This window comes from Triticum aestivum, chromosome 2A (genome assembly GCF_018294505.1).
Source record: "Triticum aestivum cultivar Chinese Spring chromosome 2A, IWGSC CS RefSeq v2.1, whole genome shotgun sequence".
Lineage (NCBI taxonomy): Eukaryota > Viridiplantae > Streptophyta > Magnoliopsida > Poales > Poaceae > Triticum > Triticum aestivum.
The window spans coordinates 88,359,749-88,385,767 of record NC_057797.1 but is presented as its reverse complement, the minus strand read 5'-3'; the positions used below and the strand labels follow the sequence as shown (position 1 = coordinate 88,385,767).

Sequence of the window (26,019 nt, the reverse complement as noted above, 5' to 3'; positions counted from 1 at the left end):
GTGCACAATGTGACCAAGGGGTTGATCACGGGATGATGTGTTACGGAACGAGTAAAGAGACTTGCCGGTAACGAGATTGAACAAGGTATCGGTATACCTACGATCGAATCTCGGGCAAGTACCATACCGCTAGACAAAGGGAATTGTATACGGGATTGATTGAGTCCTTGACATCGTGGTTCATCCGATGAGATCATCGTGGAACATGTGGGAGCCAACATGGGTATCCAGATCCCGCTGTTGGTTATTGACCGGAGAACATCTCGGTCATGACTACATGTCTCCCGAACCCGTAGGGTCTACACACTTAAGGTTCGATGATGCTAGGGTTATAAAGGAAGTTTGTATGTGGTTACCGAATGTTGTTCGGAGTCCCGGATGAGATCCCGGACGTCACAAGGAGTTCCGGAATGGTCCGGAGGTAAAGATTTATATATAGGAAGTCCTGTTTCGGCCATCGGGACAAGTTTCGGGGTCATCGGTATTGTACCGGGACCACCGGAAGGGTCCCGGGGGCCCACCGGGTGGGGCCACCTGCCCCGGGGGGGGCACATGGGCTGTAGGGGGTGCGCCTTGGCCTACATGGTCCAAGGGCACCAGCCCCTAGAGGCCCATGCGCCAAGATATAGGAAAAAGGGGAGAGTCCTAAAAGGGGAAGGCACCTCCGAGGTGCCTTGGGGAGGATGGACTCCTCCCCCCTCCTTAGCCGCACCCCTTCCTTGGAGGAGGGGGCAAGGCTGCGCCTCCCCCCTCTCCCCTGCCCCTATATATAGTGGAGGGGAGGGAGGGCATCCATACATGAGCCCTTGGCGCCTCCCTCCCTCCCGTGACACCTCCTCCTCTCCCGTAGGTGCTTGGCGAAGCCCTGCAGGATTGCCACGCTCCTCCATCACCACCACGCCGTTGTGCTGCTGCTGGATGGAGTCTTCCTCAACCTCTCCCTCTCTCCTTGCTGGATCAAGGCGTGGGAGACATCGTCGAGCTGTACGTGTGTTGAACGCGGAGGTGCCGTCCGTTCGGCACTAGGATCATCGGTGATCTGAATCACGACGAGTACGACTCCATCAACCCCGTTCACTTGAACGCTTCCGCTTAGCGATCTACAAGGGTATGTAGATGCACTCTCCTTCTACTCGTTGCTGGTCTCTCCATAGATAGATCTTGGTGTTACGAAGGAAAAATTTTGAATTTCTGCTACGTTCCCCAACACTTTGGACGTGGTGTTTGGTGATTCGAAACATTTTCGCAAAGAAAAGTTGATGTTTGAGGTCGTGGATTTTCAGAGTGCATATCATGCCATTTTGGGGAGACCAGCGTACGCACGGTTCATGGCTCGACCATGTTACATGTACCTCAAGTTGAAGATGCCCGGCCCCAAAGGAGTGATCACTGTCACCGGTGATCGGAAAAAGGCAGAAGAGTGCTTTCAGAAGGGCTCAAAGATTTCCGATTCCCAGGTGACAGCGGTCGAGTTCGAGGAATACAAGCAAAATGCAGATCCGAGTGACTTGCTGCGATCCAAGAAACCCGCCACAGAGTCTGCATTTCAGTCGTCCAGTGAGAAGAAGTCTGTTCACATTCACCCGACCGACCCCGATGCAGCTCCGACCCGCATCTCCACAACACTCGACCCAAAATAGGAAGAAGCGCTCATCCAGTTCCTCCGTGAGAACTGGGACATTTTTGCATGGAAGCCCGCTGACATGCCAGGTGTTCCCAGGGGACTGGCTGAGCATCGCCTAAGAGTCGACTCATCTGCAAAACCAGTCAAAGAGCATCTTCGGCGGTCCGCCGTCCAGAAGAGAAAAGCCATTGGTGAGGAAGTGGCTCGACTGTTGGCGGCAGGATTTATCCGAGAGATATACCACTCCGAGTGGCTCGCTAATGTCGTCATGGTTCCTAAGAAGGACAAGTCGCTCCGAATGTGCATTGATTTCAAGCACATCAACCGGGCCTGCCCGAAAGATCATTTTCCTCTCCCTCGCATAGATCAAATTGTTGACTCGACCGCGGGATGCGAGAGACTGTCTTTTCTAGATGCCTACTCCGGGTACCACCAGATCCGTATGTACGGACCCGACGAGGTAAAAACAGCTTTGATCACTCCATTCGGGTGCTTCTGCTATATCACCATGCCATTCGGCCTCAAGAATGCCGGAGCCACATTTATGCGAATGATTCAGAAGTGTCTAATCACTCAAATCAGTCGGAATGTGGAAGCATATATGGATGATATCATTGTCAAGTCACGAAAAGGTTCCGACCTGCTCGCTGATCTCGCCGAAACATTTGCCAACCTCAGAAGGTATGATATCAAGCTCAATCCATCAAAGTGCACATTTGGAGTTCCCGGTGGCAAGTTACTCGGTTTTCTCATTTCCGAACGGGGAATCGACGCTAATCCAGAGAAGATTGGCACAATTCTCCGAATGAAACGCCCTGTGCGAGTGCACGATGTCGAGAAGCTTACTGGATGCTTGGCCGCATTAAGTCGATTCATCTCACGACTCGGTGAAAAGGCATTGCCTCTTTACCGACTGATGAAGAAGACAGACAAGTTCGAGTGGACTCCAGAAGCTGATGCAGCGTTTGCCGAGCTAAAAGCTCTGCTCTCCACCCAGCCGGTGCTTGCTGCTCCAATCAGCAAAGAGCCTCTGTTGCTCTATATCGCAGCCACAGGACAAGTCGTCAGTACTGTGCTTACGGTCGAGCGGGAAGAAGAAAGAAAAGCTCTCAAAGTTCAGCGCCCAGTGTATTATTTGTCTGAAGTCTTGACTCCATCCAAGCAAAGATATCCTCATTATCAGAAGCTTGTGTATGGAATATACATGACCACAAAGAAGGTTGCTCATTATTTTTCTGATCATTCCATCACAGTCGTCAGCGACGCTCCACTATCAGAGATTTTGCACAACAGAGATGCAACTGGTCGAGTGGCCAAATGGGCGATTGAACTTCTTCCCCTTGATATCAAGTTTGAGGCAAAGAAAGCCATTAAGTCCCAGGCAATAGCAGATTTCCTCGCCGAGTGGATTGAACAGCAGCAGCCGACTGAAGTTCACTCGAAGCATTGGACCATGTTCTTTGATGGCTCTAAGATGTTGAATGGTTCCGGTGCTGGGGTTTTCCTGGTTTCCCCCAGAGGAGATAAGCTCAGATATGTGCTCCAGATTCACTTTGATTCCTCCAACAATGAGGCAGAATATGAGGCCCTCTTATATGGGTTGCGCATGGCCATTTCACTCGGCGTCCGTCGCCTGATGGTCTATGGCGACTCGGATTTAGTGGTCAACCAGGTGATGAAGGAGTGGGACGTGAGAAGCCCAGCCATGACTGGATACTGCAGTGCAGTGAGGAAGCTGGAAAAGAAGTTCGAGGGGTTGGAGCTCCATCATATACCCCGACTGAAAAATCAAGCAGCTGATGATCTAGCAAAGATAGGTTCCAAGAGAGAAGCCATTCCGAGTGGTGTGTTCTTGGAGCATATACACACTCCGTCAGTCAAAGAAGATCCTTTCACCGAAGAAACTCCACAGCCCAAGAGTGCCACAGATCCGACTGAGATTGAAGTCCCAGCGGTGGTCGACTTGATCATGGAGGTCTTGGTGGTCATTCCCGACTGGACAGTTCCATATGTCGCGTATATCCTGAGAAAAGAGCTTCCGGAGGATGAGGAAGAGGCTCGACAGATCGTCCGTCGATCTAAGGCCTTTACCGTAATCAAAGGACAATTATACAGAGAAAGCGCGACTGGAGTTGGTCAGAAGTGCATAACACCAGAAGAAGGTCGACTCATCCTCAATGATATCCACTCGGGGACCTGTGGTCATCATGCGTCCTCTCGGACCATCGTGGCCAAAGCATACCGAGCCGGATTTTACTGGCCAAAGGCGAATGAGATGGCAAAAGAGATAGTGGATAAGTGCGAGGGATGTCAGTTCTACTCGAATATGTCGCACAAGCCTGCATCGGCTCTGAAGACCATCCCACTCGTCTGGCCTTTCGCAGTATGGGGATTGGACATGGTCGGTCCTTTGAGAACAGGACGAAGCGGCTTCACGCATGTACTGGTGGCAGTCGACAAGTTCACCAAGTGGATCGAGGCTAAACCAATCAAGAACCTTGACACCGGTACTGCTGTTAGCTTCATCAGGGAACTAATATTCAGATATGGAGTCCCGCACAGCATCATTACGGATAATGGGTCGAACTTTGACTCGGAGGAATTCAGAGATTTCTGTAACTCCCAAGGCACACGGGTCGACTACGCTTCAGTCGCCCATCCGCAGTCGAATGGACAAGCAGAGCGAGCTAATGGACTGATTCTTAAGGGATTGAAGCCCCGACTGATGCGTGATCTCAAACACGCGGCTGGAGCTTGGGTCGACGAACTTCCCTCAGTGCTTTGGGGGCTGCGGACCACACCTAATCGGTCGACCGGAAGAACTCCATTCTTCTTGGTCTACGGAGCTGAAGCAGTCTTGCCGAGTGATCTTCTCCACAATGCTCCTCGAGTTGAAATCTACAACGAAGCAGAGGCTGAACAAGCGCGGCAGGACGCAGTCGACCTTTTAGAGGAAGAAAGGGAGATGGCTCTGATCCGGTCGACCATCTACCAACAAGATTTGCGTCGTTTCCACGCCAGAAATGTGAGAGGCGAGCCTTCCAGGAAGGAGATTTAGTTCTCCGAGTGGATCAGCACAAACCACACAAGCTTGCTCCTTCTTGGGAAGGTCCCTTCATCGTCACCAAGGTTCTCCACAACGGGGCGTACCGTCTTTACAACGTCGAGCATAATATCGACGAGCCCCGAGCTTGGAACGCGGAACTACTCCGCCCATTTTATACTTAAGTTTTATCACTCGGATGAGTTGCAATAAAGTACTTCTGTAGTTTATGGACCTCAAAATAATAGTGTCATAGTTCCTCCATAATTTCTGTCACTTTTTATTTTTGTCCAATAAAATTCCCCCTCAGTGGGTGACTTAGCCGCGAATCCGTTTCGCCTAAGTTTGTAAAAATCCTACCGAGTGGTGAGCCAGACTCCCACTCGGAGGCTTAGCTGCGAATCCGTTTCGCCTAAGTTATCAAAATCCTACCGAGCGGTAAGCCAGACTTCCACTCGGAGGCTTAGCTGCAGTCCAAGGACTCGCCTAAGTTTGTCAAAATCCTACCGAGTGAAGAGCAAACCTCTCACTCGGGGGCTTAGCTGCAGTCCAAGCACTCGCCTAAGTTATAAAAATCCTACCGAGTGAAGAGCAACCCTCTCACTCGGAGGCTTAGCTGCAGTGCAAACACTCGCCTAAGTTTGTAAAAATCCTACCGAGTGAAGAGCAAACCTTTCACTCGGGGGCTTAGCTGCAGCCCTGTGCTCGCCTAAGTTTAAAAAATCACGCCGAGTGGCGAGCAATCCTCTCACTCGGGGGCTTAGCTGCAGTCCAAGCACTCGCCTAAGTTACAAAAATCCTACCGAGTGAAGAGCAACCCTCTCACTCGGAGGCTTAGCTGCAGTCCAAGCACTCGCCTAAGTTATAAAAATCCTACCGAGTGGTGAGCCAGACTCCCACTCGGAGGCTTAGCTGCGAATCCGTTTCGCCTAAGTTATCAAAATCCTACCGAGTGGTAAGCCAGACTTTCACTCGGGGGCTTAGCTGCAGCCCTGTGCTCGCCTAAGTTGTAAAAAATTCTACCGAGTGAAGAGCAAGCCTCTCACTCGGGGGCTTAGCTGCAGTCCAAGCACTCGCCTAAGTTACAAAAATCCTACCGAGTGAAGAGCAACCCTCTCACTCGGAGGCTTAGCTGCAGTCCAAGCACTCGCCTAAGTTATAAAAATCCTACCGAGTGAAGAGCAAACCTCTCACTCGGAGGCTTAGCTGCAGCCCAGTGCTAGCCCAAGTTATCAAAATCCTACCGAGTGAAGAGTAAACCCCTCACTCGGGGGCTTAGCTGCAGCCCAGTGCTCGCCTAAGTTATAGAAATCCTACCGAGTGGTAAGCCGGGCTTCCACTCGGAGGCTTAGCCGCAGCCCAGTGCTCGCCTAAGTGGACTAAAGAATAAGTCGATTGCAGTAAAGGCGCCTTGCTTTGAACCTGCAAAAGACATTTCGAGCCAAAAGCAATCGTATTCAAGCACCAAATTCAAGTTTGAATCGATATCTAAAGGAACCGAAAGTGCTCAGGCGTTAAGCCTGTTAAGGTTTATCGGTTACAATTCCACTCGGCATACCGAGGCAAATTTAAAGCGTCGAGCCAGAAGAAGTTTTTTTACCCCTCCTGTGGAGGGCTGGAAGGTGCAACGAACTCATCAAGGTCAATTCCGTCGGCGATCCGAGTGGCAGCCGCAAGGAAAGTTTCCATAAAGGACCTGAAGTCGTGTTTCTTGGTGTTGGTCACCCGAAGGGCCGCCAGCTTCTCTTCTCGCGCATCTTTACAGTGGACTCGGGCCAGACACAGAGCAACATCTGCACCACACCGAGCCGAGGACTTCTTCCATTCCTGCACTCGACCAGGGATCGTGTTCAAGCGGGCCATCAGCGACTCAAGGTCATTCTGAAGTGTCTCCCCAGGCCAGAGCGTCGAGTCGATGCGAGATGTGGCGGCCTTCAGCCTTGCGAGATAGTCCACGACAGCTGCAACACGAGACTCCAGTCGGAAAACATCCATGGCAACTTCGTCGTTCACCGGAGAATTGACGGGGTCGAGGTTTGGCTCCAGCCGGCTAGTTTCTTCTTCAAAGTTTTGGCAAAATTCTGCAAGGATGATCACTGAGTCAAGGGAATGGCCGAATGGAAAAACCACGATTGGAAATGTTTGCCGAGCATAGAGGTTTACCTTCAAGCATAAGAAACAGCTTCTTGGCAAGACCACTCAGGAAGGCCTCCAGATCATTTTTCTTCCCAGTCAACTTACTGACTTGGTCGGTCAGGGCAGCTTTATCAGTTTTTAGTCGACTAACCTCCTTGTTGGCGATCCCAAGAGCAGCTTTCAGATTGGTATTGTCTTGTTCAAGCTTGGTGACTGAAGCTAACTTCTCGTCAGCAAGCTTGATCTTCTCAGCTAGTTCGAGGTCTTTCTTCTGTTGGGCCTCCCTTACCTTACCTGCAAGTTACAGCAAGATCAGATTTTGAAGCAAGCAAGGGGAAAAGCAGTCGTCAGGGTCTCACCAAACATACCTTAGGTCTCCTCCTTTGCCTTCGTCAGCTTCTCCTGAACCAGCTTCAAGCTCAGCTCGAGGTGAGTGTGCTTGTTTTCCAGCTCAGAGTAGCGAGCCACAAGATCACAGGAGTTCTACGAAGAACCAATCGACTAAATGTCAAATATAATTCACTTCCGAGTGAAAAAGGAAAAATCACACGTTTCTAAGACTACAGCCGAATACAAGCATTCGACCGTAGTCTCGGGGACTACACCCAGTGGGTGCACTCAGCGTGCCCCCACTAATCCTGTTGAAGATAAAGTCGACCAGTCGACCTCAAAAAAGAGAGAGAGAGATGTATTCTTTAAGACTGTAATCAACTGCAAGCAGTCGACCACAGTCTCGGGGACTACACCCAGTGGGTGCACTCAGCGTGCCCCCACTAACACGGAGTTTAATCGACACACCCAGTGGGTGACTACTATAAATTCCGGAAAGGAAAAGTTTTTGGTAGCATATCCAACAGAACAAACGGTGGTCGACTGACCTGAACATTGCTTTGGAGGGCAGAACTGGCGTCATAAGCTGCCTGGCTCGCATCCCGGATGGTCTTCAACTGCTCCATCATGATTCCCGCTTGGCGTATCGCCTCCTTCGCCGCGCCAGCTTGGTCCTCTGGGACGTGGTGCGTCGTGAAGAGGGAGGGCTGCTGAGCACTCGTCAATGGATCTGCGAAGGACACTGTGTGTCGAGTGGTGTTCTCTTCCTCCGCAATAAGAATCTCAGGCGCCGTCACATCCTGGGGCACCTTGCTGGCGGACGCTTTCCTACTCCTTCTGCGCTTCAGCGGTTCCTCATCCTCATCATCATCAGGGAGATTGATAACAGCATTGGGTGGAGCTACGGAGAAGAATCAGGATCAGAGATCGTGAGTCAGTCGACTAAAAACGGCGTTAAGAATATAGTACCTGGTTTTGAAGTTGCTGCGTCCTCCATCTCATGGTCATCAGCCCGGGCTGAGGTCTCAGAAGTAGCAGCACTGCAGCTCCAAAGAATCAGTCGACTAACTTCAGCGTCAACCAGAGACAAAGTTCACACAAAATAAGAAGACTTAAGCAGCACGATTACCCTGATATGGTGGGGATGGACACCTTCATCTTCGGCAGGAGCTTGATTGGCTTCGACGGGGCCGCCCTGGGCTGCTTCGGCGCCTTTTCAGTCGGCACTGGAGAGGTGGTCCGAGGGCGTTTGGTCGACTGAGCAGCGGTCGCAACCCCCTTACCACGTTCAGTCGAAGGGTCGTGGACAAGCTTCGACCGCCTTTCTGAGCGCGGTGGTATGACCTCCTCCTCCTCTTCTTCCTCGTCTTCAACGTCATCTTCATCACCGTCATCATCATCATCGTCATCATCATCCTCAGCAACGTCCGAGTCCCATTCCTCCTCTTCCTGGCTCTCGCCCCCACTCGCCTCACCCTCCTCAGTCGGAGCTTGTGCCCCATTGGGCATCGAGTACAGCTCGGTGAGGGCCTAGCAGATATCAAGACAAGGATCAGTCGACCAGTCGGCAGGATAAACAGAAATGAATGTGACAAGAACACAGTGGAGAGCAGAACAAGCGTACCTTGTTTGGATCGCTGTTGTGGTCGAGTGGAGGAATCCTTCTGGCTCCGCGTGGGTTATCCTTGTTTCCGGTAACGGCTGCCATCCATCTTTCCAGAGTGACATCGTCGACTGCTTCTGGATGGACTCGAGTCTCGTCTTCAGTCCCACAGTACAACCACATGCAGTGGCTCCGGAACTGAAGGGGCTGGATGCGACGCCTAAGGAAGACCTCCAGGAGATCCATGCCCGTCACTCCCTCCCGAACCAACTGCACCACGCGCTCCATCAACATCTTCACGTCAGCTTTCTCCTCCGGAATCAACTTCAGAGAGGAGGGCTTGTTCACTCGGTCCATGGTAAACTGAGGGAGTCCACTCGACTGCCCCGGCGTCGACTGGTCCTGGCAGTAGAACCAGGTCGACTGCCAGCCTCTGACTGACTTGGGAAAGGTCATGGGCGGGAAGGTGCTCTTATTCCTCACCTGGATCCCCAGACCCCCACACATTTGGACGACTCGGGTTCTTTCATCGCCTGGGCTCGCCTTCTTCACAGTCTGAGAGCGACACGTGAATATATGCTTGAACAAACCCCAGTGCGGTCGACAGCTCAGGAAACCCTCACACATGGACACGAACGCGGCAAGATAGGCGATAGAATTTGGGGTAAAGTGGTGGAGCTGCGCTCCAAAGAAGTTCAAGAAGCCACGGAAGAAAATACTCGGCGGCAAAGAAAATCCACGATCAACATGGGTGGCCAAGAGCACGCACTCACCCTCTTCTGGCTGGGGCTGCCACTCCTTCCCCGAAAGCCTCGTAGCTCCATGAGGGATCAAGCCCTCGTTGGCCATGTCGAGGAGATCTTTTTCTGTGATGGTCGACTGGATCCAGTCTCCTTGGACCCAGCCCTTCGGCAGGCGGGATCTGGACGAAGACCCGCCGCGGCTGGTAGATCTCCCCTTCGCCTTCTCCGACGCCGACGCCTTCTTCGCACGTTCCAGCGCCGCCGTCTTCTCCTTGGCCATGGTTGCCGGCGAGATGTGCGAGGGGAAGTTGTGCGGGGGCGAGAGCGAGCGCGCTGGACGGGGACGAAGGAAGCAGAGAGAGAGAGAATGCTGAGGCACAGTACAAAAATCCTCGCCGGGCGCATTTATAAGGTCCCTTCCGAGTGGATGACAGGTGGGCCCGGTCGATCTAATCATATCCAGGAACAGTTATGCAGACGGGATACGTGGCGAAGAAAGCGGCGCGGAGATCGAGGCGTCTATGTCCCGTCCCATCCGAACGCCGCGGTCCGCTCCGCTTCGTGCGCGTCCCCAAATTTCGCATCCCGCGAAATCCGCGAACAGCAGATCAGTCTGTCAGACACGGGGTTTCCCACGATCCGTCGCTCGGGGATCGTCGAAGCCCGAAAGATCACTCGACGAAAGAAGAGAATGGATCGAGTCGACTGAAGACAAGTTGCTCACTATCGACGAAGAGATTCTTTGATCCAGAACAACGCACGACCAGTGTGCAAAGGTTAATCGGAAACAACATCAACTCCTTCCTCACTCGAAGCCTCAATCCATTCGGGGGCTAATGATGGGGTCATGTACCTAGGGTAGGGTCATGAACCTTATCTAAGTACCTTACCCAAGGACACCCTTAGAAGAGGTCGCCTTCCAGTCGACCAACGAGGGACTCACTCGACTGACTTGAAGGACTCGACCATGAAGACTCACTCGACCACCAGAAGGTCAAGAGGCACTCTGCACTGCAACGGCCTATAATTAAGTAGACTTTATGGTAGTAAAGACACTTTATGTGGGGCGTTATCAGTAACGCCCCGGACTTAACTCACCTTAAACCCTCTCCTACGTGGGCTGACTGGGGTCCCGGCGCACTCTATATAAGCCACCCCCCTCCACAGGTAGAGGGGTTCGACACCTTGTAACTCATATACTCATAATCCACTCGACTGCCTCCGGGCTCCGAGACGTAGGGCTATTACTTCCTCTGAGAAGGGCCTGAACTCGTACATCCCTTGTGTTTACAACCTCTCCATAGCTAGGACCTTGCCTCTCCATACCTACCCCCACTCTACTGTCAGGCTTAGAACCACGACACCGGTCCTAAGGGAGGGGGGCAGAAGGGGCGGCCGCCCCGGGCCCCCAACTTCCAGGGGGCCCCCTCCCAGGTGCACAACGAGGCAGGGAGTCAAGGGACGCAACCCACAACTTCTTCGTCTGGTCTTCCTGTGTTGAATAGCCCAAAAATTTCTATGTAAGGCCTGCATGGTATAACTACGCTAAGGGGCCTGGCCCAACTAGTTGCAGCTACACAGTTGGAGATGCTTGGCAAACAGACGCATCGACAAAGCCAGACAGGCATCACGCGCCGCCGCCGCCTTTTCGCCCGAAGCGGCGAAGCCCTAGATCGCGGCGGGAAAGAAGCTAGCTGGAGGAGGAGGCCCTAATCAGAACGGAGCTTGGCTGCGCTGCGTGTTGCTTTGGGAGGAGCTGTGTCCCGTTGCTTTGTGGATGTAAGAGTTGCCGGTCGGGTCGATGTTTTCCGCCGTATGTTTCATTAACTGCTATGATTCTGCATTTTGATAATGCTATTCCTGTGATGTACAGATCTCAAACAGATCAAGAACGAGGAGTGGTGCTATAGATGTTGATATGAAATGTACAATGACTGTAGAAATCGGGTAAATAACTCTGGATTTACTCATTTTTTCACAATTAGGTAAGAGTAAATTTGCACTATCACAATATTGTTGATTTGATCTTTGAAGATACAAACTAATAATTATATCATTTATATGAATATGTTCACCTATCAAAATACCTTGAATATTGCTATTTGGAATAACAATCTTACTATTAGTCCATCCAAGGACTACTCAGTATTTTTGATTATTTATGGAGTCGCTTGTCTCTGGGCCTTTTGTTACAATTAATGTATTTATATAGTTGTAGTACATGACATTAAACATGACTTTGCATTTCTGAGATATCTTGTGATAGACACACACACATACCTTTCTCTACTTCCTACATAGGCCATTAAATATAACTTTAGTAACTCGCAATATCGTCGTGACATAGATCCCCAAGCATTTATTGGACATTTCGAATGTATACATACGTTAGTTATTATTTTTGAGATGATTTTGTTAAGGGCCCTAAAATTTTGTTTCGCCCCGGGCCCCCAAAATCTCAGGACTGGCCCTGAGTCTGAGTCAACAGGCTTGGGAGCTGGTGGTCTAGTCATACGAATAAAGTGGTCAATCGTTTCCTCATGCACTTTCTCCCTTGGCGGCGGTGCCGATTTCGGTTCAAAATGGGCGTCCACTTGGCCCTTCACTATGGCTGCGTTTTGCTCCTCGATCATGTCGTAAGGCCTCTCAGGAAGAGGAGCGAGGCTTGGACCATATTTATATCGCTTGCCTCCGCCTGTACCTCCTGTAATACCCCGACTCGTAGCGCTACGCACCATAGCTGCGGCATCATAATCATAGTTCATGACTTCATCAGCTCGGTAGTCGAGATCGAATATCTTATCATCACCCTCCCCGGTATTGTTCAGAAATTGGGAGCCGTCGTCTGCTTCATTCAGATCATCTGGCCTACGAGGGTTGCGCATGATCTCGAACAGGGCCTCTTCTTCCTCTCTGCCGGTATTATCCGCCATAGCTTTTTTTAACTAATCCAGAAGAAATATAAAACAATTTAGTATTCAAATTACAATGCATGGATGCAATCAATAAGAAAAAACTGAATCATATAGTACATATATAATATGCATGGTCTCGAATAATATATAATATCGAATACATCGTCTTGAATAATATATAATCTCGAATACATCGTCTCTAATAATATATATAATCTCGAATACATCGTCTCGAATATTATATATCGAATACATAACTGGCTAGGTAGCTAATAAAGATCGAATACTACAGAAGAATCTAGGCCACTCGCGGTTCCTAAGGCGCGGGTGGTGGACAGCCAAAGAGAAGGAACCATCACAGGATCATCTCTCCGATCATCTGCCCAAACAACCCGCCAGGTATTGGAGAACCTGACGTCCATAGCAGTCATGTAGCGACGGATATGCTCGTCCTCCTCCCTGACACGGCGACGCACCACCTCTGGCGGGGCCGGCTCCCTCTGCACCGAATGTGGCCCACGCGAACGCCACCAAAGGATATCAGGGTCGACGACGGGACCCGGAGCCGGGTTCCTCACCAAGCGGCGCGCCCCTGAATGTAGCACCTCCCAGTGCCAGCCCGGCGGAGCCCAGTCCCGGACATGGGTCCTCTGAAGCAGGACGTCGTCGCGAACGGGTCGACGGCGAGGATGCGGGCCGGGCATCGTCGAGAAAAAATACTATACGCCGCAAAAGTAACATTTTTTAAATGATTGGATTGTGACTTATATGCAAATTCTAAATTTCTATAACTAAAATTATAAGAAACTAAAAACTAACATTTTTATAACATTTCTAACATTTCTATAACAATTTGAAATTAATCAAATTCATCTAGCTAAAACTAACATTTCTAAAATTTCTAACATTTCTAACATTTCTATATACTATTTGACATTAATATAATATATATATATATTTACTTAATTCATCTAAAACATTTGTATAAAACAGAAAAAAAAAACTAAAAACAGAATCGTGTGTTTGTGTGTTTGCGTGTGTGTGCGTGCGTGTGTGTGTGTGTGTGCATGCGCGCACGCGTGCGCATGTGCACCTACGGCGCCTGCGGCGTGGCGGCTTCGATTGGAGGGAGGAGAGGGGCCGAGGAGAGGGGCTCACAGCGCGGGCGACGGCCACGGCGACGGCGAGGCGACCGGACGACGATGCAGAGGGGACGGGGGCGGGGGCGACGGCGACGAGGACGGAGACGGGGGCGGCGACGAGGGGCGACAATGAGGCAGAGGAGATAAGAAGCAGAGGGAGAACAAACTGACAAATTTATTTGAAATGTTTTCTTATATAGAACCCACATTTAGTACTGGTTAGAGCCACCAACCGATACTAAAGGTCTGTTTTGGCCAAGCGAAGCGGTGGGAACCGCACCCCTTTTAGTACGGGTGGTGGCTCCAACCGGTACTAAAGGGGGTGCGTTGCCAGGCGAGGGGCGCAAAGTTTAGTCCCACCTCGTCGGGCGAAGGGCACCCGCACTGGTTTATAAACCCAGCCGCGGCTGCTCCCTCGAACTCTTCTGTATAGCAGGTTTCTGGGCCTAACTATGGCGCGCTGTCCTGTGAGCCTGTTGGGCTTTCTCGGCCTGAATTTGCACACCCGAGGTCTGACAGGCCCACTGGGTAGCGCCCCCACAATTTTTTATATAGGTTTTTCTTTTCTGCATTATTTATTTTCTTCTATTTATTTCTGAGTAATTTTTTATATAGTTTTTTCTTTTACGCATTGTTTATTTTCTTCTATTTGTAGTGCTTTTAAGAGTTCATTTATAGTGCTTTTCAATTTCAGGGTCATTTAGCTCAAAACAAATTAGTAAACGCATTAAAAATAGCAAATTATGTCAGAGAGGATTGAAAGTTGATGTCGTGGCTTTGAATGGTGCCTGCTGAATGCAAAAAAAGTCTGAAGTTATAATAAGTTATTAAAATTTTGAATTGCCGGTGTAACAGTCGAGTTCTCGTGTGGAACCCTGATACTTCGAATGAGATTGTCCAGTTTGTACATGAAGTGCGTCCAGTTTTTGTCGTGACTCTCTCTACTCTTTTGCACATGCTATGTGGGTGAAATTATGATACCATGCCAAGTTTCAACATTTTCAGATTTCCTTTTCTAGTGATTTTCAATTTCACGGTCATTTAGCTCTCTAAACAAATCGGTAAATGACTGAAAAGGAGCAAATGATGTCTGAAAGGGTTGAAAATTGATGGCGTCGCTTTGAATGCTACATACTGAACGAAAAAAAATTCTGGAGTTCAAATAAGTTTAAAAAAATGAAGTAACCGTGTAACAGATGAGTTCTCGTCCGAAACCCTAATACTTTAAAAAAGATTGTCCAGTTTATACACGAAGTGCGTCCAATTTTTGCCGTGACCCTCTCTACTCTTTTGCACATGCTATGTGGGTGAAATGATGATACCATGCCAAGTTTCAACATTTTCAGAGTTCATTTTGTAGTGATTTTCAATTTCACGGTCATTTAGCTCTCTAAACAAATCGGTAAATGACTGAAAAAGAGAAAATGATGTCAGAAAGGGTTGAAAATTGATGACATCGATTTGAATGTTGCATACTGAGCGCAAAAAAGTCTAAGGTTCAAACAAGTTTAAAAAGGTGAAGTAACCGTGTACAGATGAGTTCTCGTCCGAAACCCTGATACTCCAAAAGAGATTGTCCAGTTTGTACATGAAGTGCATCCAGTTTTTGCCGTAACCCTCTCTACTCTTTTGCACATGCTATATGGTTGAAATGATGATACCATGCCAAGTTTCCACATTTTCAGAGTTTATTTTGTAGTGATTTTCAGTTTTACGGTCATTTAGCTCTCTAAACAAATCGGTAAATGACTGAAAAAATAGGAAATGATATCAGAAAGTGTTGAAAATTGATGACGTCGCTTTGAATGGTGCATACAGAACGCAAAAAAAGTCTGGAGTTCAAATAAGATTAGAAAAATAAAGTGTCAGTGTAACAGATGAGTTCTCGTCCGAAATCCTGATACTCCGAAAGAGATTGTCTAATTTGTACATGAAGTGCGTCCAATTTTTCCCGAGTGAGTGAAGAGAGTGAGGGCATAAACATGTCAGCAGAGAGTGAGGGGCGGTCGGCGGGGGAGGACTAGCGCGGGGGGGTTGAGGGGGAGACCGAGTGAGTGGAGAGAGTGAGGGCATAAACATGTAAAAATATACATCAAAAATACATTGATTATCAATGATCTTTTTGTGTACAATCTGAATTATCAATATGAGTCCTTAACGGTTTAGAAACCGGTGAAGACTCATATTGCAACCACAAATTCTATACATAGAGTTCAATGAAGACCAAGTGTTTGTGATAGTTTGAGAATTAACATATTTAAGATGGTAAAAATCTTGCTAGGGAGCGAGGTGGGACTAAAAACAGCCTGCCACAACCTCTTTACTACCTGTTCATGCCACGAACCGGTACTAAAGGGGCTGGCCGAGCCCCAGCCCCGGGCCCCAGCCTCTTTAGTACCGATTCGTGGCATGAACCGGCACTAAAAGTTCGCACTGAACCGATACTAAAGATCTTCTCCCGCCTAGCCGTTTGAACCGGCACTAATGGACAAGTGCCGGCTCAAATGCAAACCGACACTAATGTGTCTCACATTTGACCCTTTTTCTACTAGTGACCGGAGCTGGTGAGGAAGTCGGAGACAGGGTGCATCGACATGATGGGCGACCTGTCTCCATCGGCGATGTGCTGGATGTACGGCTTGAGAGCGCCGTACGACACCACCGGCACCTTAGCCCGAAAGGTGGCACGGTTGGTGGGGCCGCCGCAGTCCGGTCCGGGAGGTACTCCGTGGCGGCGTTTCGAGAGAGGATCTCCGCCAGGACTCGCTCTTGCACGGCGCCCACGTTGGAGGTCATCTCCTCGATGAGACGGAGGTTCTCGACGTCCTTCTCTTCCGCCTCCGACGCCATTGTTGATGAGGCTGGTCTCCGGCCGGCAGGCGCCTTTTCCTCACTCAGGAACACGTACTAGCAACGAAAGCTAGCGCTAGGAGCTACAAAACGTCTATACTATGCTGTGATCCGTCATTAAGCTTTCTCTTCTATTTATAAATGGGTTATCAGTCTCGAAATAAGGTGTTCTAACGGCGGTAGTGCTTGCTCTCAAAAATTTGATGTGATTTTTATTATATTTGATGCGTTTTGTACTTCCCATGAACTTGATAATAGACTGGATCAGTACCGCAAAAAAAAAATCATGATAAGTACAAATCACAAGAATACACTATGCTGCTATGATACAAACCGACAGCATATACGGCAAGCATGTGCGGGAGGCGATTCGAGGCAACGGTATCTTTTCTTTTTACTTTCAGTTTTGAATCGGTTATATCAAACTGAAAGTCCAAGTTATGTTTCATATGTATATTCTTGTTTCTTATGATGAGAGAGCTTTGAAATAAAACACTTTTGAATCCGTAATTCATTTCTGAGCCCGGGCTCAGCTGCACCCACCTCGATAAAAAAACTCAAAACAAATACTAGAAAAATTTCAAAAACTCAAAAAAAATGTGTCATAGATATTTTGATGTGTGAGGTTCGCTCTAATTTTCAAATCTTCTGGACATCTGAGCAGCTGTCGATAAAAAAGATAAATCCGGGATCCGTAAAAATGTTTACTGTTCTTTCACTGTTCTACCTGATTTGTTTTTCTTTTTGCAGAGAGCTGCTCAGATGTCCAAATGATCTAAAAATTAGAGCGAACTTCACGCATCAAATTATCTACCACACAAAAAAATAATTTTTTTAAAATTTTTCTAGTATTGTTTTTGATTTTTTTACTAACCAGATGCAGATGAGTCTGAGCACCGAAACACTGCACTCCTTTTGAATACGTTTTAGTAGAAAAAGTTAAAACTTTTCTAAGTTTCGACTGCTGAAACTTGATACAACGATTTAAAATTTATTGAGTTTTAGAAACTACTTTCTTCGTCTCATAATATAAGATTTTTTTGGCACTACACTAATATCAAAAAACATTTTACATTATAAGATGGAGAGCGTAAAACTTAAAACCATGCAAGAGATCAAACGAGTTTGCGGACCACAAAGCAAACATGTTGCCGACATGGCTGTGCAGGTGCGTGTCTCCTCAACTGTGTGCCCATGTGAACTACGGAAGTTGTTCTCCAAATTTTGCTTAGTATGGCACAAAAGTTGTTCTCCATCGTTTTGGCTTTACATAATCCTTGGGCTAAGTACCCCGTGTCTTCTGCTCCGGTCAACACCCTCACACCAGCTTGCGTACATGTATTAGTGTAGCCGTCCCTTTGCTAACTTTACTCTCCAAAATCACTGCAATGATAGCGTATCCACAAAAAAATTACATATTCCTGTCGGATTTCGAGTTCCGCAGACCCTTGAGAGGATTGAACTCTAGGATGCATGCGAAAAACTCAACCTCTCCAATCTGCCTACTCGCCAATCTCACGGCCTAACTCGACGAACTCAAAGGAAAGAGGACATGGCAGTTTACCCAGGTTTGTGCCACCATGCGGTGTAAAACCTCATACTTGGTGCTATCCATCCGAGTATCTTACATTTCATCCCCTAAATTCATAAAAATCATGCAAAAGAGATCCTACGTACTACGCACATCACGTTAGCCTAACTACACTTCGTCGTCGGAGATGTTCACAATGTCGGTGCTGGGCACCGGGTGGATGGACACGTATGAGGGCTCCTCCTTCTTCTCCATATACGCGAGCATCTCATCGATGTCCGCGGCGTGCTCCGCCTCCACCTCCTCCACCTTCCCATGATTTGAGAGAGACACATCGAACTACCTGTAAAGGACACCATGTTCTAAAATTGCCCTCTTGGTAAGAACGAACCAGGCACCACATCATTGTTGCATTAACGAGGATAGAGTACAGAGCATCTCTAACAAAGAAAGTGTCATACATGTGTTTGGCATTTAACACCGCCTAGTCTGACTGGTCACTAGCCAGTGAGCTCGATCCGCCGACTCGCCGCCTAATCGACTGGTCACTTGACGTACGGGAGTACGGGGCATTTCAAACGTACAAATCTCATGGAGTTGTCATGTATCACGGGTCGATCTGCTGCCTAATCGACTGGTCACCAGACAGTAAGATCTTCCGGACAATCGGCAAGACGCGGACAGGGTCGCAAAGCGCTAAACGTACAGTGGCCGGAAACTTGCACATGATGGTGACGATGAAGACAGCCGAGCCTCCGTTTAACACATGGCTCGGGCATGGCGTGTGCGGTGGTGTTGTTGCCGCCAAAATTCTCTATTCCCAGCACCAGCACGTGTCTATGCACCGTAAGAAAGGGTATCCAATGAATCATTGAGCTCATAGTCTGACGAAACCAGCTCTTGTATCAAGTTCTTCGGCCTCGCATGCCTAGTACAGAAAAACACGTTGTTTATTGCTCATTTGTTGGCATCTATTGTACTTTCATACAGGAAATTTTAGACTACCCATGATAAGAGTAACATATATGATAACATCACATATATCTAAAAAAATAGATGATGTGACAAGTAATTAATGAAAAAAAAGCATATGGTAACATAGCTAGTTACTAATAGTATGAGTAACATCACACATATCAAAGCAAGATGAGTCTAAATGAAGTGTTACATGACACCACATATATGTTACTCCCCACTATAAAGATAGTAACATAGACTAGCAACATATGCATGTTAGTAGTCTCCCACTGTAGCTAGTCTTACTAAACGTCAAGAGGCCACATGGCAATTGACTGTGAGCAGCTCTACGTACATAATTAAAAACAGTTTTGCTAAAGCACATCTAGATATGCCATAAGTATTGCACATCTAAGTCATATGCCAATGATTTTACATGAAGATTTGTGCAACCATTTTTATAGTTTTTTTTTCTTTTTTTCTAGTTTGATTGAGTTACTTAGATGTGTAATAACTATAGCACATCTAGATGTGCTCTAGACACATCCTCTTTCTTTACAGAGGGAGTACGTAGAGTTGCTCATCCTTAGCTGTCTAGGTGTCTCACGTTATTCGTGACACGGTCTAGGTATCATGTGTCTCATCTCCTTGACTTTCTTGGCTGGATTTCAAGCTAGGCGAGCTTAGCACCGTGTTGTATTCTTTGCTCTGTTCTTCCCACACCGGGTGTGGTGTCGCTTCTCTCTCCTTTGCAGCGGCGGAGATGCACCACTAAACTATGGGGTCAAATTTTCAGGCGATGATGTATTGAATAAAGGTGTGTTCCACAAATTGTGAGACGGATTATCGCACATGATAGAAGTTGGTGTATAAAAAATGCAATAGTTAAAATGCTTAACGTAATGATAGAACAAAGGACAAACTTATTGAAAAGGATGTCTTGCATTTCCAGATTCCAAAACACACATTAGACATCAAGGTTCAGTAACCTACAAGTTATGAAATATAATTAAACTTTCAAGTAGAACATAATAAAATGCTCATATCAAAGCACTTAGATTGCTAAATATTTAGAAGTTACCTTTAGTATATCCTCTTCCTCTGAGCCAACCACTTGATCATTGGTGAGCTTTTCTATTTTTTCCTTTTTCACATAACAAATAACATTTTCAACTTGTAATTATTGTGGCGATTATGCAAACAAGTTTTGACAAGTTTCATAGACGACAAGCACCTCTCAAGTGTAAAAGTAGAAAATATGCAACACAATTACTAGTTTCAACAACTCCCCGCAAAAAAATTACTAGTTTCAACAACTTATAAAACAAAGGATGCATAGTAATAGCCGATAAACTAATAAAGTTTACCTAGTTATTCGAAGTTAAAACAATAACTAATGCCCTAAGTTTTGCCAAAACACATACATTTAAACATATTAAGATAAGATTTAGTCTACTAGCTACAAGTTCACATATATGCAATTGTTGCAACTTGTAAAAATATTTAGGAAAAACAACACAAAATGGGATTCTGGAAAGAATTTGAATCAAGTGGAAACTGTAAAAACATATTGCTATTTTTCTAGAGAAAGAGGGGATGATAAAATTACGGTGTGCAGTGATAATGTGGGAGGCGTAGGCATGGCCGCTGCACCGTTCGCTTTGGTGTCGTCGATTGGTGGCCTACCGACTGCCGCTGCCCTGCATACGAGTGAGCCGACCACCAAACCCTGAGGAACAGATCGGTTTGATGGATCGATTGCCGCCGCTGCGCTGTGCGCGCCTGGTCGGTAGTTGGGACAGAATAGGAGATGACGAGATGGGGCCGAGTCGCTTTTTTAAGACGTATCCCTAGGAGGAGAAGCGAGAGGATCAATGGACATGGAGTTTCTACTCCCGAGCTTAAATGCTCCCTTATGAACAGTGAAATTGAAATTATAATAAGAAATCAAAAGAAATTTAAAAAATAAAAAAGTATGATTTTTCTGTGGTAAACATTGACAAATGTTGTGTATGCTTGAAAATTTTCAGCACGAAATGGCATTCTTAGAACTTGTGGCAAAAAAACATAACAATGTTCCAAAAATGCTAGTTTTGAAAACATTTTGGAGTACTGATTTTACTTTTTAGCCACGCCTTCCACAAATGTCATTATATGTTGAAATTTTGCAGCATACAAAACATTTGCCAAAGTTTAACCCAAATCTTTTACAAGTTTTTTTTAGCTTTTTTACTATTTTTTTGATTTTACTGTTCATAAGGGAGCATTTGAGCTTAGGAGTAGAATAGGACTTTCAGAGGTAATTCATGGGTTTGTTCCGCTTTTAATAGATCATAGTCAAAATAGTATTGCTTGTAGTCTAGCTAATGTAGGGAGAACTGGAGGTAGCACCGCCTGTTGGTTGCACCAGGTTCCAGACAGTACCATACAGCTTGTATTAGCGGGCTGTAATGCTATTTCTAAGGAATAAGAACCCACTTTATTCGCAAAAAAAAAAGAATAGGACTTTCAGAGGATCGATCATATCTACGGGCCATCAATCGCGTGTGACGCCGGACGGTCAACGAGCGTACATTTTTATAAGCAATCAGCAAGGGCAAATCCTAGGCATTTCCTATTTGGCGCCGGTTATAGCTGTTTCTGCAAACCGGCGCCTGCAGCGGCGCTACTTGGGCTCGGCCCAACTTCTATTTTTCCTGTTTTTGCAAACCGGCGCTTGCAGCGGCGCTACTTGGGCTCGGCCCAACTTCTAATTTTCCTGTTTCTTAAACTCTAGATAAAACTACAAAAAGGGCGTGCAAGCTAGGATTCGGACGTGCGTTGCCGGTTACCAAGTATCAACGTATAACCAACTCGACCACTTAACCAGATGAGCTGAAATACATGTTTTCCTCAATTTATTTATTGTTCTTTTTCCTTTTTTCTTTTTCTTTTGCTTTTTTTCTCTATCCTTTTTTACTTTCTTTTTTCGAAATTTGTAATTGTTTTCTTCAAATAGATGGACTTCTTCTCTAAATCCATGAACTAAATCTTTCGAAACTCGTGAACTTTTTTCAAATTGATGAACCATTTTCAGAATAGAGGAACTTATTTTTCAAATTTGATGAACTATTTCTTAAAATCGATGAACTTTTTTCGCAAAATCGATGAACTTTTTCTCAAAATCGATGAACTTTTTTCAATTTACGTGAACTTATTTTCAAAATCGATGAACTTTTTTCAATTTAGGTGAACTTTTTCATATTCGATGAACTTTTTTCAAATTCAATGAATTTTTTTCTCTAAATCGTTGATTTTTGTTTCAAATTTGATGAACCTTTTCAAAATCTATGGACTTTTTTGAAATTTGATGAACTTTTTTTCAAAGTTGATGAACTTTTTTCAAATTGGTGAACTTCTTTTCAAAGTCGATGAACTTTGATGAAGTTGGTGAACTTTTTTTCAAAGTCGATGAACTTTAGTCAAATTAATGAACTTTTGTTTCTAATTTGATGAACTTTTTTTTGAAATCGATGAACGCTTTTCAACTTTGCTGAATGTTTTTCAAATCTGATGGACTTTTTTTTCAAATTCAGAAACCTTTTCCATTTTTGCGAACTATTTTCAAAAAAAATTCAATTCATGGTTTTTGTGAATGCTTTTTCAAATTTATGTTTTGTTTATTCAAATAATTTATAGCTGGTATATAATACTACTATATGGTTAATATTTGTACTAAAGGAAGGCCAAATAGCGTTGTTTCCCCAAAAAGATAACAAAGGTAGCCTGTCTTAGTGGTTAACGCGCCTGGCGTTCTAGTAAGCGGCCGAAGTTCGATTCCCAGACCGGCCGAATAAACATGGATCTTTTTCCTTCGCGTTTGCCTCTCAACTGGTTGCTGGGCCGGCTCGCTGCGCGTCTCACGTGGGCGCCAGTAGCGCGAACTGGCGCCTCCAGCACTGACTAGGAGCTCCCCAAATCCTAAACGGCGCCATTTGCGCCCGTTTTAGTTGTTTTCCCTAACCCTAACAGGCGCATACCCCCCGCAGCGACTTGGGCTCGGCCCATCATGTTTTTTTTCTGCTCTTATCCCGTAAAAAAAGGTTGGAAAGCGCGCAGGCAGGACTCGAAACGACGATTTCTGCATTGTACGTAAGCTGCAGCAACCAACTGGCCAACCACATCAGATGTGTTCATTTCCACCTCCTTCCCCCTTTTCTTCTTTCCTTTTCCCCTTTTTCTGTTCCTTTTCCTCCTTTGTTGGAACAGTTTTGTTTATTTTTTCTTTTTCTTTGTTAAATACGTGAACTCTTTCAATTTGCTGAACTTTTTTTTATCAAAATCCAATGAACCTTTTCAAATTCGTGAACTATTTTTTCAAAATTGATGAACTCTTTTACAAAACAAATATTTTTTTCTCCAAATCGGCGAACTTTTTTTTCAAAATCGATGAACTTTTTTCAAAATTGATGAACTCTTTTTAAAATCGATGAACTTTGTTTTTCAAAATCGATGAACTCTTTTCGAAATCGATGAACTCTTTTCAAAACCGGTGAACTCTTTTTCAAAATCGGTGAACTCTTTTTCAAAATCGATGAACTCTTTTTCGAAATTGATGAACTCTTTTCAAAATCGATGAATTCTTTTCAAAATCGATGAACTCTTTTCAAAATCGATCAAAATCGATGAACTCTTTTTCAAAATTGATGAACTTTTTTCCATTTGATGAAATCTTTTTCTTTTTTTCAAATTTGATGAACTAACTCCAATATCGTCTTTTTTCAAATGAATGAACTTTTTAGGAAAAAACGATGAACTTTTCTAAAACTCCATGATCTTGTTTTCAAATTTAGCTTTTCTTTATAAAAAAGATTTATATTGGTTTTACTAAAGAACACGTTAACTAGGGTGGTTATTCTTTGAGTGTGTGAAAGAGCTAGCTTGGTCTAGCGGTTAATTTATCAAGCCACGATTGGTGAGGTGCTAGGTTCAGTCGATCCCATATTTTTAGGAATTGTTTGTTTTCTTTTTCTTGTTTGCTTCTGTTGACTCGGTTAGTGCGCCGGCCTGCTGCGCGTCGCTAGCGGGCGCCGGTAGAGCCAGTCGACGCCTAAAGCGCTGGTTAGGAGCACCCTCAGCAAGCGTACGTTTTTTTAGGGGTATCAACGAGCGTATGTGATCATGGGCTGCTGGAAGCAACGAAGAGTGCGGGTTGGTTAGATGGGCCATGTAGCACTTCTGCTGGCCCACCCTGTTGCCTCGGGCCTTATTGCTAATAATTAGCACTAAAAATTGTTTTGGACCTAGCTTGTGCCACAGGGTTAGCCCATTGGGCTTCGCCGCTGTAAATAAATATGATAAAACCATAAAGTAAGAAATTGTAATCCAAATTATTGAATGTTATCAGGTACAATTTTTGTGATGCTAGTTTGACTCAAATGATGCAAGTAAACAACGAAACAACCTAGAAACAGTATGGTGGATGGATACAAGTAACCAAACACGTTGCTATTAGGTCAAACTGTTTCACCAATCCAATCAGAGTATTTGACGTATAAATGTGTTTCCTAGACTCTTTCATCAGAACGATTTTTTGGTTGCATTGGCTAGAGCATGCACTTTTATACGGTATCAGAGCCAAGAGGTCTTGGGTTCAAAAACCGGCTGGCGCAATTAAATTGCAGCCCATTTTTGGTTCACATTTAGGTCTGAGTAAGAGCATCTCTAGTAGAGCCCGTAAAAGACCGACCCGCAAAACTCGTTTACAGTTCACAAAAAAACAGTTTTGCGGCCGACGCGGGCTGCGATCGAGCAGACCCCACGTAGCCGACCCGTAAAACAGGATATTCTGCGATTAGCCAATTTGACAATGATTCCGACGATTGAGTTCAAATTCAAAGAATAAAACATAGTTGGCGCGCAAATAAAAACATAGTTTTCTACGACAAACGCAAAAGGACTTCATGCAAAAGCAACAACCACGTCTCATCTTGGTCTCTTTTCACTCGTCATCATGATCTTCACTCCGCACCACCGCCATCGATGCCATCGCCGCCTTTGAGTCCATCAACGACACTTGTCAGGCATTGTCGGGGTACCTCTTGCCGGGGCGGAGGGAGAGGATGAAGTCGTCGGCCTTTTCGTAGGAGCCTTCTTGCGCTTCACGCCCGAAACCTTGCCCTTCTTCTCCAGTGGCGGCAGGGCAGAACGCGCAGCGCCGGCGGCATTGGGCGCGTGTGCCTTCCCGGCGGGGCCAGCCAGATTTCGGCCCTGCACGACGATGTTGCCCTGCCGCTTGCGGACAGGCGCGGTGGTGCCTTGAGTGACGGCGGGGCGACATGGCCGACGACGAGATATGCCGGAGGGGATTGCGCGTGCGCGACATCCACGGTGATGGGGGACGGCTGGAAGGCTTCCATGGCGGCGAAGAATGGTCGGGGAAGATGGACCGGAGCGGGCGAAGGCGGGGCAATGGCGGGGAAGGGGGTGGGAAGTGGGAACGGCCGCGCGGAAATTTTCCTCGCTGTGACGCCCCCGATTCAATCGTACACTAATCATACACGCAAACGTGTACGATCAAGATCAGGGACTCACGGGAAGATATCACAACACAACTCTACAAATAAAATAAGTCATACAAGCATCATAATACAAGCCAGGGGCCTCGAGGGCTCGAATACAAGTGCTCGATCATAGACGAGTCAGCGGAAGCAACAATATCTGAGTACAGACATAAGTTAAACAAGTTTGCCTTAAGAAGGCTAGCACAAACTGGGATACAGATCGAAAGAGGTGCAGGCCTCCTGCCTGGGATCCTCCTAACTACTCCTGGTCGTCGTCAGCGGGCTGCACGTAGTAGTAGGCACCTCCGGTGTAGTAGGGGTCGTCGACGGTGGCGTCTGGCTCCTGGACTCCAGCATCTGGTTGCGACAACCAGAAAGAAAGGAAAGGGGAAAAAGGGGGGAGAAAGCAACCGTGAGTACTCATCCAAAGTACTCGCAAGCAAGGAACTACACTACATATGCATGGGTATATGTGTAAAGGGGCCATATCAGTGGAGTGAACTGCAGAATGCCAGAATAAGAGGGGGATAGCTACTCCTTATCGAAGACTACGCTTCTGGTCACCTTCGTCTTGCAACAGGCAGAAGAGGGTAGGTCGAAGTC

General features: G+C 46.5%; 1 pseudogene; it reads right to left on the bottom strand.

Annotated features, from left to right (window-relative positions):
• Positions 1 to 25,272, bottom strand: part of LOC123191560 (indole-3-acetic acid-amido synthetase GH3.8-like) — a 39,373-nt pseudogene extending 14,101 nt beyond the window's left edge.
• Positions 25,273 to 26,019: the final 747 nt, after the last annotated feature.